The sequence below is a fragment of the Pleuronectes platessa genome, chromosome 9 (genome assembly GCF_947347685.1).
Source record: "Pleuronectes platessa chromosome 9, fPlePla1.1, whole genome shotgun sequence".
NCBI classification, from domain to species: Eukaryota; Metazoa; Chordata; class Actinopteri; order Pleuronectiformes; family Pleuronectidae; genus Pleuronectes; species Pleuronectes platessa.
The window spans coordinates 2,943,921-2,958,031 of NC_070634.1; positions in this window are offsets into that span (position 1 = coordinate 2,943,921).

Sequence of the window (14,111 nt, forward strand, 5' to 3'; positions counted from 1 at the left end):
CCCACCATCTGGTTTTATTTACTGAGGTTTTATTATAAGCTATTTTTTCTTTTGTTCTTATTTCCTTCCATCTTCTCTCAATATTATCGGTTGTTGTTTTTGTTTTACCCAGAGCATTCACTTTCTCACTGATACTCTCCCATATCGCATTTCTTTGAATAATATTTATATTTATCTGCTGTAGCTCAACAACCTATTTGTTTTCCTCTGCCAGTAACACTTCCAAATCCATGGCATTCAATTTTGCTTCGCACTTGCGGTCACTCTGCTCTCTGTTATGCTCCAAGGGCAGAAACCAGTAACTCCAGGTCCTCAGTGAGCTTGAGCGGCGCTCTCTTTGCTTCTCGAAACACCCGGAGCTGTTCAGGAATCAAGGGATGAACTTGAAGCCAAAGGCTCCCACAGGGGATGATAGGAAGTTTGCTGCTCAACACACTGACCTTCGTCTCCTGTGTGGGGCTGACCCAGAATGGTGCCTATATTGATTTTGTCCACCTGAAGGAATTCATACAGGCAATGAGCCTTGGGGGCATATCTCAGACAAGACTGCAGCAGTTCCAGATCCAGGAGAAATTCAGTCTGGACAAGGTCAGGAATGTGATGGTTCGGAGGCTTCACCCAACCATCCCCTATAAGGAGGGGCAAACAGTTCAATCCCTCCAAGCACTGCGACCTTGCTCAGCCATGGGCTGTTGATGCTGTTGAACTTCCAATGGCACTGGAGCAATCTTGAGGACTCCATGATAACTTTAAAAAAGGAGAAAGTCACTATGAGACACACACAAACACACACACACAGAGAAAAGGGATATAAGAAGGTAAGTGTGTCAATAATGCAGATTGAACACTGTGGTTCTTCTGTCACCCGGCAACAGAGGTGGCCAGAGATCAGTACACCTATTATTTAAGAAGAGAAAGAAAGAGGAGCAAGGGATGGATGAGATAGGAAGAGGCTGCAGTGTGTGAGAGAGGAAGGGAGATGCCCAAGGCTGACATGGTGTATCTCATGTCAAGATAATAGCCCTGGTGGCCTTCTGACAGCTGTCTGGATAGAAAAATTGATGAGGGATAGACGAAGGGGGGACGATCGCTGACAGAAATGTGGGGAATATCACGAAACAGATTTAAAATGTGTTGCTTAGTACAAAGTAGTGTAAATTGGAGTGGGTCACAGACTACTAATTGACACAGTTTACAAACAGACTCTCAGACAGTTGGGGTCTGTCTTGTTTATGTGGCACTGAACCTGTCACGCCTCACCTGTCTATTACCTGCTTGTTTTTGTTTCCTGCCTAAGATATCCTGGATATCCAGTGTTCTGGATGTAGTGGGTTCAATGTAATGTAATGTAACTCCACATGTCACTCTCCCTTGACTGGCAAACATGAGCAAGTCATGATCTACTTTCCAGTGATGATTAAGAAAATCACTAAAAAGACTGTTAAAATAGTAAAGTTCTGCTGTGTAATCCACTGTAAAGAACGTTACAGCAGCATAAATCCCATATTGTATGTGTCGTGAAACTCAATCCCCATATTCTTAGCTTCTTTAATTAGCATTAAAGGAACCGCCCTAACCTGGTTTAAATCATATTTTTCAGAACGATTCCAATTTCTGCAAAGTAATGATGAGTCATCCGTGTGCACCAAAGTTAACCACAGTGTTCCTCAGGATTCTGTGGTCGGACATATATTATTCTCATTATATATACTTCGACTTCGTAACATTATCAGGACACACTCTGTAAGTTTCCAATGCAATGTATTAACTAAAGTCCAAGCATGTCTCAAGGACATAAAAACCTGGATGACCTGCAATTTTCTCCTTTTTTTTATTTTTTTTATTTGACCTTTATTTAACCAGGAAAGTCCCATTGAGATTAAAAACCTCTTTTCCGAGGGAGTCCTGGCCAAGAGGCAGCAACAAATAACATATTTACACTCACAATATTACACTCACAACATATAGACAGAAATTAAAATGATAAAAAACATCTACAAGTAAAAGAAGTGGTCTGAAATGCTCTCATCGTAGATTTAAAAGCGTTCAAAGAAATCATTTCTGTTAATTTAAAATCTTTTTGCAGCCAGTTCCATGTGGTGGGAGCAGAGTGGATGAATGCCCTTTTTCCTTATTCAGTGCGGGCAAATGGAACTAACAGAAGCATCTGATTGTTTGAGCGCAGACTGTAAGAAGCAACACTTTTCTGTGTGATTAAATTACAAATATATGATGGCAGTAGCCCAAGCATGGCCTTATAAATAAAAGTACACCAATGTCCCAGCCTCCTGGTGGACAAAGAGGGCCAACCCACTCGAGAATACAATTCACAGTGATGGGTCAGGGCTCTACAGTTAGTAATAAACCTCAGAGAAGCATGGTAAACAGCATCAATCTTACTTAGACATTTAGCTGAGGCATTCATATAAATCAAATCTCCATGATCTAAACTGGATAAAAACGTTGCAGTGACAAGCCGCTTTTTCACCTCAAAAGAGAAACAAAATTTGTGCCTGAAGAAGAAGCCCAATTTAAGTTTCAATTTCTTCACAAGATTGTCAATGTGGGGTTTGAAGGAAAGGGAATCATCAATCAAGACACCAAGATATTTATAGATATGAACCACCTCTATGACATTTCCCTCAAGAGTGGACACTGTGGGGACAGTTTGAGGTACTTTCTTAGAGTTTAAAAACAACATTTGTTTAGTTTTTTCAGTGTTGAGGACTAATTTTAGTTGCAGGAGTGTGTGCTGGACTACATCAAAAGCTTTCTGCAGAGATTCAACAGCTCTAGCAAGAGTTGATCCAAAACAGTAAATAATTGTGTCATCTGCATAAAAATGCATGTTAGCATCTGACACGTTTTTTCCCAAATCATTAATGTACATAATGAACAAGAGGGGTCCTAATATTGAACCCTGTGGCACGCCCTTGTGGACACTCACAAATTCAGAACACAGACCATCATATTTAATACACTGAGTCCTGTCACTCAAATAATCTGTGAACCAGGAAACTACATGATTTGACAAACCCAAGCAAAAAAGCCTATGCTTTAAAACAGCATGGTCCACAGTATCAAAAGCCTTTGACAGATCAATAAAAAGTGAAGCACAGTGCTGCTTCTTATCAAGAGCAACTTATATATCATTGATCACTTTTGTAGCTGCAGTGATGGTACTGTGTTTTTTCCTGAAGCCTGATTGCAGTTTTGAGAGAAGATCATTAAATGTTAGAAACTCTTTTAACTGATCACACACAAGAGATTCAAGAATTTTTGACAAGGCACACAGATTTGATATTGGCCTGTAATTGGTTAAAGCTGCTGGATCACCTCCTTTTAATAAGGGGGTAACAAAAGCTGACTTCCAAACAGATGGAATTTCTTTGTTTTCAATTGAGAGATTAAAAAGGATTGTAAGAGGCTGTGCTACAAAATCAGCTGCTGTTTTTAAAAAGTAGGGCTCTATTGAATCAGGTCCAGGGGATTTTCTGCTAGCCAACGTTTTGAGGGCTCGATGCACTTGCTGCACAGTAAAATTTAAGAAATTAAAGGGTTCTCCTGAAAACCTTGGAGCTTCTGTGTAGGGAAACACAGGGGCAGCTCCCGTAGAATCAAACAAAGAACCAGATAATACAAAATGATTGTTAAAACAATTTAGAACCTCAGTTCTATCATAGACTGGGACCGAGTCTTTTAGAACAAATATCGGAAGAGCCGGAGGACTTTTACTTACAGATATAGATTTAATTACTTTCCAAAATTTCGGTGGATTATTAAGGTTCTCAGTTGTGACAGATAAATAATATTCAGATTTAGCCTTTTTAATAAGAGTAGTGCATTTGTTCCTTAGTTGCCTGAAAATAGACCAGTCAGAGGCAAAATCACTTTTTCTGGCTTTGGCCCATGCCACATTACGTCGATGGATGGTATCTGACAACTCTGGGGAAAACCACGGATTATCTCGTCCCTTAACCCTGAATTTCCCGATGGGGGCATGTTTATTTACAATTTTCACAAAGTGTTCCTTAAGGAATGTCCAAGCTAACTCCACGTCCGGCAAAAGACCTATGTGTCCCCAATTTACCAAAGACAAATCATGATGAAAAGCCTGTTCATTAAACATTTTTAAATTCCTCTTGAAAATAATGCGTGGTTTATGTTTGGGGATCTTTGTGTCCCTGCAAGTAGCAACAACACTCAGTCATACAGAGGTTATAATACTTCGCCCTAAACACTTTAGAGAAATGTAATTCCTTATTATCAGGCTCAAGCAGTAAGTCGTTTAAGACTCTGCAGTAAAATGCTGTAGCACGTGCCCTGACAAGTACCAAGAAAAGAGACCACATTTCTCCTGTTTTAGCTTCACTACACTGGCTCCCTGTTAAATCTCGAATAGAATTTAAAGCTGTACTCCTCACTACAAGGCCCATAATAATATGGCACCATTATACCTTAGAGCTCATAGTACCTTATCAACCCACTAGAGCACTCCGCTCCCAGAATTCAGGCTTACTTGTCGTCCCTAAAGTCTCTAAAAGTAGAGTAGGAGCCAGAGCTTTCAACCATCAAGCTCCTCTCCTGTGGAATCATCTCCCACTTTCAGTTCGGGAGGCAGACACCATCTGTTAAGAGTAGACTTAAAACCTTAATTTACGATAAAGGTTATAGTTAGAGCCAGTCCAGGCTTGTCTTAGACCTGCTCTTAGTTATGCTGCTATAGGTCTAGAATGTCAAGGGACACATGGAGCTTCTCTTTCCTCTTCTCCTTCTGTATCACATTAATGTCTCATCAACACATGTTACTGACTTGACTTCTTCCCAGCAGTCCTTGTACTTTATTGTTTGTGTCTTTAATCATACACACTTTCTATTGTGTGACCAACTGTTTCTTCTAATAAATTTAGTAAATTCTATATATGTTGCTCACGTTCTCAGCTACACGTGGCATCTATTGCACTTCTGTCCTGGGAGAGGGATCCCTCACATGTGGCTATTTCTATGTTTTTTATCCTGTTAAAATGTTTTTTTTGGTAGCTTTGCCTTAATCTTGTTAAGGGCAGACGGTGTTGCACCTTGTTAAAGGGGGAGTTTATCTAAAAAGTATAATTCACTCATTTTCTACTTGCCACCATGCCGATGGAGGGATAGGAGAAGTGTTTAAGTCCATAAAACCCTTTGTAGTTTTAAGGGCAAACAGTGTTGCTGACAAATTCAGTACAATTGAAGTAAATGGTGACCACTTTAAATGTAAAGAAACTACAGTAAAAACAACTTAAATGCCTCCATACTGCTTGTGTGGTGTCTTCCAAGATGCGACATTCAAATTCAACTCAAAACGGCATACTTTACATCAAGTTTTTAATGTGTCCACTGTGATCCACACGCAAACATGGCTTAAGAGGACGATATCAGAGGTGAAAAAGGGGTCACCTTGGCTGCAACACTGTTTACCCCTGTGACTCCAAAAGTGTTTTGTGGACTCAAACACTTCACCCTCCCCTACATCGGCATAGTGGTGAGTGAATAAATTTAAATTTTTCGGTGAACTGTCCCTTTAAGTGTCTGACAAAAACATGATGTAAATCTTTTCATCTAACTTTGGTCAAGAGCAGAAAACAAAATCGTAACTATTTCTTAAAGATCAAGATGTAAACAATATAACTATCAGTACAGAGTTTATTGACAATAAAGCCAACAATGAATTATCTCCTGAAATAAAAAACTCTATCAAAAGAACTTTAATTTAGAAAAACAAGAGTGAAGGAAAGTGACTTCACTCTGTTCTGCAAATAAAATGGGGGTGTCAGCTACATGGCCTGTATCATTAGGAGAGCCTGGGCAGAAAGGCTCAGTGGAGCCTGTTGTTTATGATATTGTCAGTCAGAAACACCCCCTGAAATATACTCCATGCAGGCAAGCAGGCAGGGGGATTGGAAGGCACTGTGGCCAGCCAATCTGCATTCATTGTCCTTTTCCCAGTGTCAGCACTCTTCATCCCCACACACATACAAACCAACACACATAAACAAGAGTAAAGGGTTTGCTTGCAATACGGCAATAACAAGAAGAGCTGAGAGATGACAGGCGAGGGAGACCTGAAGAAGAGGGAGGAGAGGTTGGCGGAACAGTGGAGGGGCCTGTTCCATTATGACAAAGGAAAGAAAGGGAAGAAAGGGATGTGCATACAAAACAGGAAAGAGAAGGAATGAAGAGAAAAAATGGAGCAAGGTGAGAGATGAGAACCGGAGGTTAACAAGAGAAAACTGCCCTTCTCTCTCCTGCCAGTCTGATCAAATTTTCCCTCTATCGGTCTCTCATTGGAGTTTATTATGGGTGTACTGAAGATATTTCTCATTATCTTTGACTGATCACAAATTAGGACAGTAACAAGAAGGAAATAACTCATTTGAATGACAAGAAAACAAAATGAGACTGAACAATTAGAAGGGCACATGATCATTTAGCAACCCCTGCAGCTTCCTGCCTCGGGCAAACCTCTTCTAATAAAGCAGCATGTTAAGTCAGATCAGGTGTTTTATTATGTATTGTTCTCTCTCAGCTGATTCACTAGGATGTAGTAGACTTTAACTGGGCCAATGTTGGACTTTTATTAAACAGTAGACATAAGATGATTACTACCGTCCATCGGGAGAGGACAGAGTAGAAGCACTTAGAGGACTTAAAGTGTTTAGTAACTGTATACATCACTTTACACACTTATAACATGGTCAGACAAACAATATATAGTTGTTTTTTAATAATAGTTGCTCCAGAACCAGGTTGTCTTTTTTAATCCTTGCATATTTTCCAGGTAAGAACCTGGCACCTGAATTAAAAAGTCCACCACTGGCCAGTCAATGGATGTATTGAGTCAAACTGGGACAAAAGATGAAGACGTGTGAATCCCTTTGAAAGCTCCTCTTACTTCTGAGCTTTCTGCCTTAGATTCTGTGATTATGTTTGTAGGTCTATGCTTAGTGGGCTTGCTAATCCAACCAAGTAGCTATAACATGGGTACATTAACTTACTGTTTCCAGGAAATACCCTTTTAATGTACTCTGACACTGACACTTGTTACAGTATGATAAAATTACAGTTTCATCAGGTTTAGGTGGTGACTGACTGTTACATCTTATAATTGCTACATACATATGATGACACATATCACATGTGTCCGTTTGCAGCACCAGATGTGCATGTCCTCAGAAATCCACAGTGTAATATGCAGTATGCAAATGAACAGACCACAAATACACAAGGTCAACAGGTCGTTGTCGCTTCACAGTGACAAACATGCTATTCAAAATAGCATGCCCGAGATCTATACCTATAAACTGAATCCAAGCAGTCATGTACATCCTCATTCTGAGAACAAATTCTTAACACATTACAGAGTGAGGTCCACAAGTCTGGGACCACTTTCCCATTCACTTAAATATTTCAACATGAACATATGTTCAAATTATCATCGACAAGCTGACACAGTGATAATGGGTCCGGGGCTGTATTCCTGGAATCTGAGTACAGGCTGGTTCTTCGCTGTGTGGGCAAAATGCAATAAAGCTGTTAAGTGTAGTATCATTTGTTATGATATTTTTTTTTACCTGATTTGCAAATGCGGCAGAATATGCACATAATTCAAAGGTGATAAGAAACAGGGACCCATGCCTATTCAAGCCATATTCCATCTTAAAAAAAGACATAACTATTCAATTTATTTGTTTCTTTATTCAGTTCAGTGTTAATTTTGGCAATATTTTTGATTTAGTCTTAGTCTTTTGACGAAAATGAAAATTAGTTTTAGTCACATTTAGTCATTTTTATCCTTCTTAGTTTTAGTCTAGTTTTAGTCAACGAAAACGAATTACATTTTAGTCTAGTTTTAGTCACATTTAATAGCCACATTAAATGCCTTTTCTATAAAAACATATAGCTGCAGCCTAATAGCTTAAAAATATATATTTAGTTTTAAATGTGAAAACCAAAAGTGAGAGCAGGTCAGACTGGAGGCGAACACCGAAACTGCAGCTCGGTTCAAACCAACTGCAGCTTCTGTTCTGATCAAGAAGCTGTGGCGCTGATCTCTGAGCAGCTGAGACCAGAGAAACTCTGTGTTTTCACTGTTTCCATAGTTAAGAAGGAGTCAGTCACTGAGCGGCTGCTCCACGAGAACGAGCTCTGCTTTCACTGTGTCTCCCTGAGCGGGGGCGGAGGGCGGAGCTACGGACCGGTGCGCTATCTGGGAGCGCACAGGCACACAAACACACACACAGACTCACTCGCCCGCTACTGATACTTCATGACGGCCTGATACGATGATGTTTTAAAAATGATTGTGACTTAGTCAACCACCAACATTTTCGTCTCGTCTCGTCTCATCAACGAAAGTTAAAATAGATTTAGTCAAAGTTTTATTTTCAAAGATCAGTTTTCGTTACGTCTTCGTCTCGTCTTCGTCATGGGAAAAGGGTCGTTAACGAATATTTTTCGTTATCGTTTTCGTCAACGAAATTAACACTGATTCAGTTGGGGTTTTGATTCTGTTATTGCAATTTATTGACATCAGTTTAATCACTGTATTGGCAATAAATTGAGATATTGTCATTATTAATATGATAGTTTACCAAAACTTTGTGTGTGTCTTTCTATATCCAGCTTGAGTTTGGATTTCATCCAACTCTCTGCATTTCCAGCGTGTGACAGAACTTACCACTGAGCAAAGCTTATCGAGGATGAACTAGAGATGAGGGAGAGATGGTGGCTGTGGGATTGCTGACACAGAGGTTTGGACAGATGGACGGAGAGACAGGCCATGCTCTGTCAGCACCGACCGACATGACAGAGAGACTGAAGGACAAGATGAGAGCAGCAGGAAGTGAGGTGAAGGAAAGGAAGTGAAAGTTGAATCGGACCAGTTCCAGAAAAAAATACTTAGTTTGACACAATCCTTGCATTCTCTTTTCTCAAAGGATGCATGAATGAGTAAGTAGAAGCTGGCATTTGTCAGACACAGTCAAAAATATGATCAGAGTTGATATAGCTCTTTTTGGTTAGATACAAGCGAGTGGGATGCAACTCGTGAGGCCCCATAGCTTGGTTCTTTCTTTACTGGGACATTAAATGATTTAGTTTCTACAAGAACAGGCTTCCTGAGGTACACATGTCCAGTGGTTTCTGTCTTTTCATGTACCCCTCAAATTATCATCCATCAGTCATGATGTTGGTTGAAGATATAGACACAACCAGGAATGTGTACATTGACAGCCAATGCAAAACTTAATAACAATATCAATGGTTTTACACATTAAAATACAATAACAACTTTCTACATCTTTAGTACTGGCACTATCATTTATCAGACTGTGGATTAAGCATTGAATACTTCAAATAACGCCTAAAACCCAAATTTTTCTTTCTTTGATTTATCTTCTGAAAGTCCTGATGATGGGGGTTTCAAAAAGATGCACATCAAATTGAAATGCTCATTGGAAACAACTGAATATTGTCAAGGTTGCTGGAGTAACAAGAAAAAAAGGCACACAGTTCAAACCCAACAAGAAACCAAATTTTATCGTCCGATTTAAATTCCACGAATTCAGAACCTTTTCGCCCATGCGTTGCCTCAAAGCCTGACCTGTCCAGCTTTCACCCTAAAGGACCTACACTAAAGTCCACTCTTCAGTCATACATGAAATCTGTATCCCATTTCATGTGAATTGGACTGGTGTCATCAACGGAAAAAAAATTCAACTCTGCATTGACTTATTTTGCCTCTTTCTGTACATATTTCTCTGTTCTGGTCTTACCTGTTAACATCATCAACAACGTCATCAACAACATTTTTCCTTTAAACCAGAATTCGGTTACATTTAAGATGTGCACATCCAGTAGCAGAAAACCTGCAGATGACCTGTTCAATCCACCTCCTCTTCAATGGTCTTAAAAAAGAGCAAGTGCCTTCCACTCGGGTAATTTTTCTCTTTAAATGTCTGTTATTTGGGGGGACAAAATAAGCAGTATACCATTTTGCAGTTTAATTGATATAATAGCATATGCCATATGTGATGGGTAAAATTACACTTCAGGCATTTGTAATCCTTTTCTACTTTATCATATTTTGTCACAAAAGTACCACAACACATGTACCCAGTGGATAATGGCAATATTTGTTTGCTAATTAGCTACATCGGATAAGTTGGAGTTAATGTCAAATAAAACTGTTGTTGATGAATGTCTTTACTTTTTCAAAGTTAATTAACGTTTTGTAGTAGCTAGGCAGCTACATTGCCATGTCACTGACACTGTTAAACAGGCAATGCGTCATACTTTAAATAGACAGAACAAACACAGAAACACACACACTGTAGAGTCTGTTCAGAATACAGAATTCATTAAACTGTCTTGTATAGGATAAAATAACTTGTTCACTTCAGAAAAACTGAAGCTTAACACGTGTCTTATTCTGTCCAGCATATTTGAATCAGGATTGCACTGCAGACTTGTTTTGCTCCCTGTCCACCTAGCACTATCAGTATATTATTATTGTTAGAGTTGGCAGTTTCTCAGAGACTGAGTATTCACCCACAAACTGTTCCATTCTTAAGGTGTATAAATGCTAAAACTGAGAAAACTTGGAGATTTCCAACTTGTCACCTGAGATCTACTTGGACTTTAAACTGTACTCTGACAACAACAGGGAATCCCTGAAGGTTGATCAGAACTGTTTGTCCTGAACTTGTGCAGCGGATTTTTGATAAGTTGTAATTTTTACTAAAGTACTAAAAACACAAATTGCAGTTCTTAGCTTGTACAGCAGTATCCTATGATCCAGTGCAGTTCTGCTCTCGTTAATGTGCAGAAGCCTGAATAGAATTGATCACAGATATTGTAGTCTGTAGTTCCATTTGATCATATACAACATTCTTGAAAATCTGTCTTAGAGAGGTGAGGTTAGAGATTGAACAGCAGTTTCAGAGTAAATTTTTATCTTAAAAAATCAAAAAAATCATGGTGCTGTAGATTAAGCCACGAATAGGTAAGAGTTCTTGTTAATTTTTGCACCTGTGATGTCAAAGTGTAACCTAAGTGTTTTAAACATTATTTTTTAGAAATCAATATTCCAACTTGGAGAGCAGTTTTAAAAAAATCCGATTTGACTGGTGATCTCTATACTTTTTATGTGTCCTTGACTGTTGAAGGAGCAACTGTTTCTGTTACATTCCTCCATCTGGGAACGCAGAAGCAGCGTGTGACGTCATCCACACTGTGACTGCAGGATTACAGACACAACACCCAGGGGCCTTCATCATCATCACAGGTGACTTTAATCATGCTTCCCTCTCATCCACACTCCCAACCTTCTTCCAGTTTGTCAAATGTGCCACCCGTGAAAATAAGACTTTGGACCTGCTGTATGCAAATGTTAAGGATGCATACAGCTCCACTGCCCTGCCACCACTGGGCAGGTCAGACCACAACCTAGTCCTGCTCTCACCATCATACAAGCCTGTGGTTCAGCAGCACCCAGTCACAGTGGGGACAGTGAGGAAATGGTCTCATGAGGCCATGGAAACACTGCGTGGGGCGCTGGAGGCCACAGACTGGGATGCTCTGTATGAGCCACATGATGAGGACATTGATGGTCTGACTGACTGTGTCTCTGAGTACATTGGGTTCTGCATCGATAACACCATCCCCACTAAAGAGGTCCGCTGTTACCCAAATAACAAGCCGTGGGTTACAAGCGACCTGAAGGCCCTTCTCAACGAGAAGAAGAGGGCCTTTAGATCACGGGACAGAACAGAACTCAAACGGGTTCAAAGGGAGCTCAAGCGCAGCATCAGGGAGAGCAAGGACAACTTCAGAAGAAAACTGGAGCACAAACTGGAGGAAAACAACACCAGGGACGTCTGGAGTGGTATGAAGGAGATCACTGGTTTCAAGAGGAGAGATGGGGGAGCAGCTGGGGATGAACGACGTGCGAACGAGCTGAACACGTTCTTCAATAGGTTCAACTCCAACCCCCCCACCCCCAGCGGACCCTCCACTGACTCTACGACTGCCTCTACTGCATCTCTGAGCAACAACCCCCCAACTCCCCCCACCAACCCCGTCACCATCTACCCCCACCCCTCCGCTGGCCTTTACCACAGACCTTTTCACACCTCCCACCCCTAGGACATCCTCACATCCCCCACAGCCCCCCACCACCTCCTGCAACACACACATCTCTGCACCACCCTCAAACCCACCACTGACATCCCCCACCCCCCAGTCTGGACTCCACATCACAGCCAGCCAGGTGAGGAGAGAGCTGGAGAGGCTCAAACCGAGGAAAGCTGCGGGGCCGGACCGCATCAGCCCTCGTGTGCTGAAGGCATGTTCCAGCCAGCTCTGTGGAGTTCTCCAGCACCTTTTCAACCTGAGCCTACACCTTCAGAGAGTCCCAGTGCTCTGGAAAACATCCTGCCTGGTCCCAGTGCCCAAAAAAGGATGTCCTGCTGCACTGGAGGACTACAGGCCGGTGGCACTGACCTCTCACATCATGAAGGTCATGGAAAGACTGGTCCTGGCCCACCTCAGACCGCTGGTGTGCCCATCACAAGACCCCCTGCAGTTTGCATATCAGCCCCATGTTGGGGTTGATGATGCAATCATCTACCTGCTGCAGAAGGCTTACTCCTCCCTGGACAGACCCAACACCTCAGTCCGGATCATGTTTTTCGACTTCTCCAGCGCCTTCAACACCATCCAGCCCAGAATGCTGAAGGCCAAACTGGAGGGCACGCAGGTGAGTGCTCCCCTCATCACTTGGGTCGATGACTATCTGACGGGCAGACCGCAGTTTGTGAGATTACAGAACTGTGTGTCTGATCGTCTGATCAGTAACATCGGGGCCCCCCAGGGAACTGTGCTGTCCCCCTTCCTCTTCACCACATACACTGCTGACTTTAAGCACTGCACTGAGACGTGTCATCTGCAGAAGTTCTCTGATGACACGGCTATTGACATACACCAAACACATAACACATACACATATTGACATACACCAAACACATAATACATACTCATATTGATATACCACATATATTCCTTATACCTTTTTATTACATTCTGTTGATGCACAGTCAACACTTTATAGCACACATCCCAACTCCCTGATTCAGCTAGCACAGAGATAGTGAGTAGACCTTGGCCCACAATCTCTCCCAGACAGCACACTGACGCAGCTGCACTGACACAGAAACATTATCACCTCTGGTAACCACGACAACGGAGAGCACGTACGACATCTTCATCACGCGACATTCCAAGACGATGAGGCACTGTCCCGTCTAGATGCAGCAGCCTCCATCTAGTTTCAACCAATCCAAGAAGAACCCCTGTCACGCCCAATATATCAATATATAATCTATGTGCGCACTCTGTTTAAGCGTCTTTCTTCCTGCGCAGCCTTCTGCATAGAACTAGAGACCCATGCATGTTCAATTGCTGGACACCGCGTTTTCCTGACCTGTGACCTCTGAATAAACTTGCTTAATTTCAACTTGAGAACGACGACTCCTCTCCTTTGATTTCCACCCGCAACACGGCCATTGTGGGGTGTGTTGAGGGCGGAGGGGCGGCTGAGTACAGGGACCTGGTTGACTGCTTTGTGAAGTGGTGTGGGGAGAACTGCATGCAGCTCAACGTGGCGAAGACTAGGGAGATGGTGGTGGATTTCAGGAGGAACAAGCCCCTGCCCTCTCCTGTCTGCATCGGTGGGACGGCTGTGGAGGTGGTCCCTGCATACAAGTACCTGGGTGTCACACTGGACAATAAACTGGTGTGGTCCACCAACACAGAGGCCGTCTACAAGAAGGGCCTGAGCCGGCTTTATTTCCTGAGGAGGCTCAGGTCCTTCAATGTCTGCAACAAGATGCTGCAGATGTTCTATAAGTCTGTTGTGGCGAGCACCATCTTCTTTGCTGTGGTGTCCTGGGGTGCGGGCATCAAGGCTAAGGACGCCAACAAACTGAAAAAACTGATTAGGAAGGCAGAGTCTGTGGTTGGCTCTAAGCTTGTCACCCTGGAGGAGTTGGTGGAGGACAGGATGCTGGCAAAAC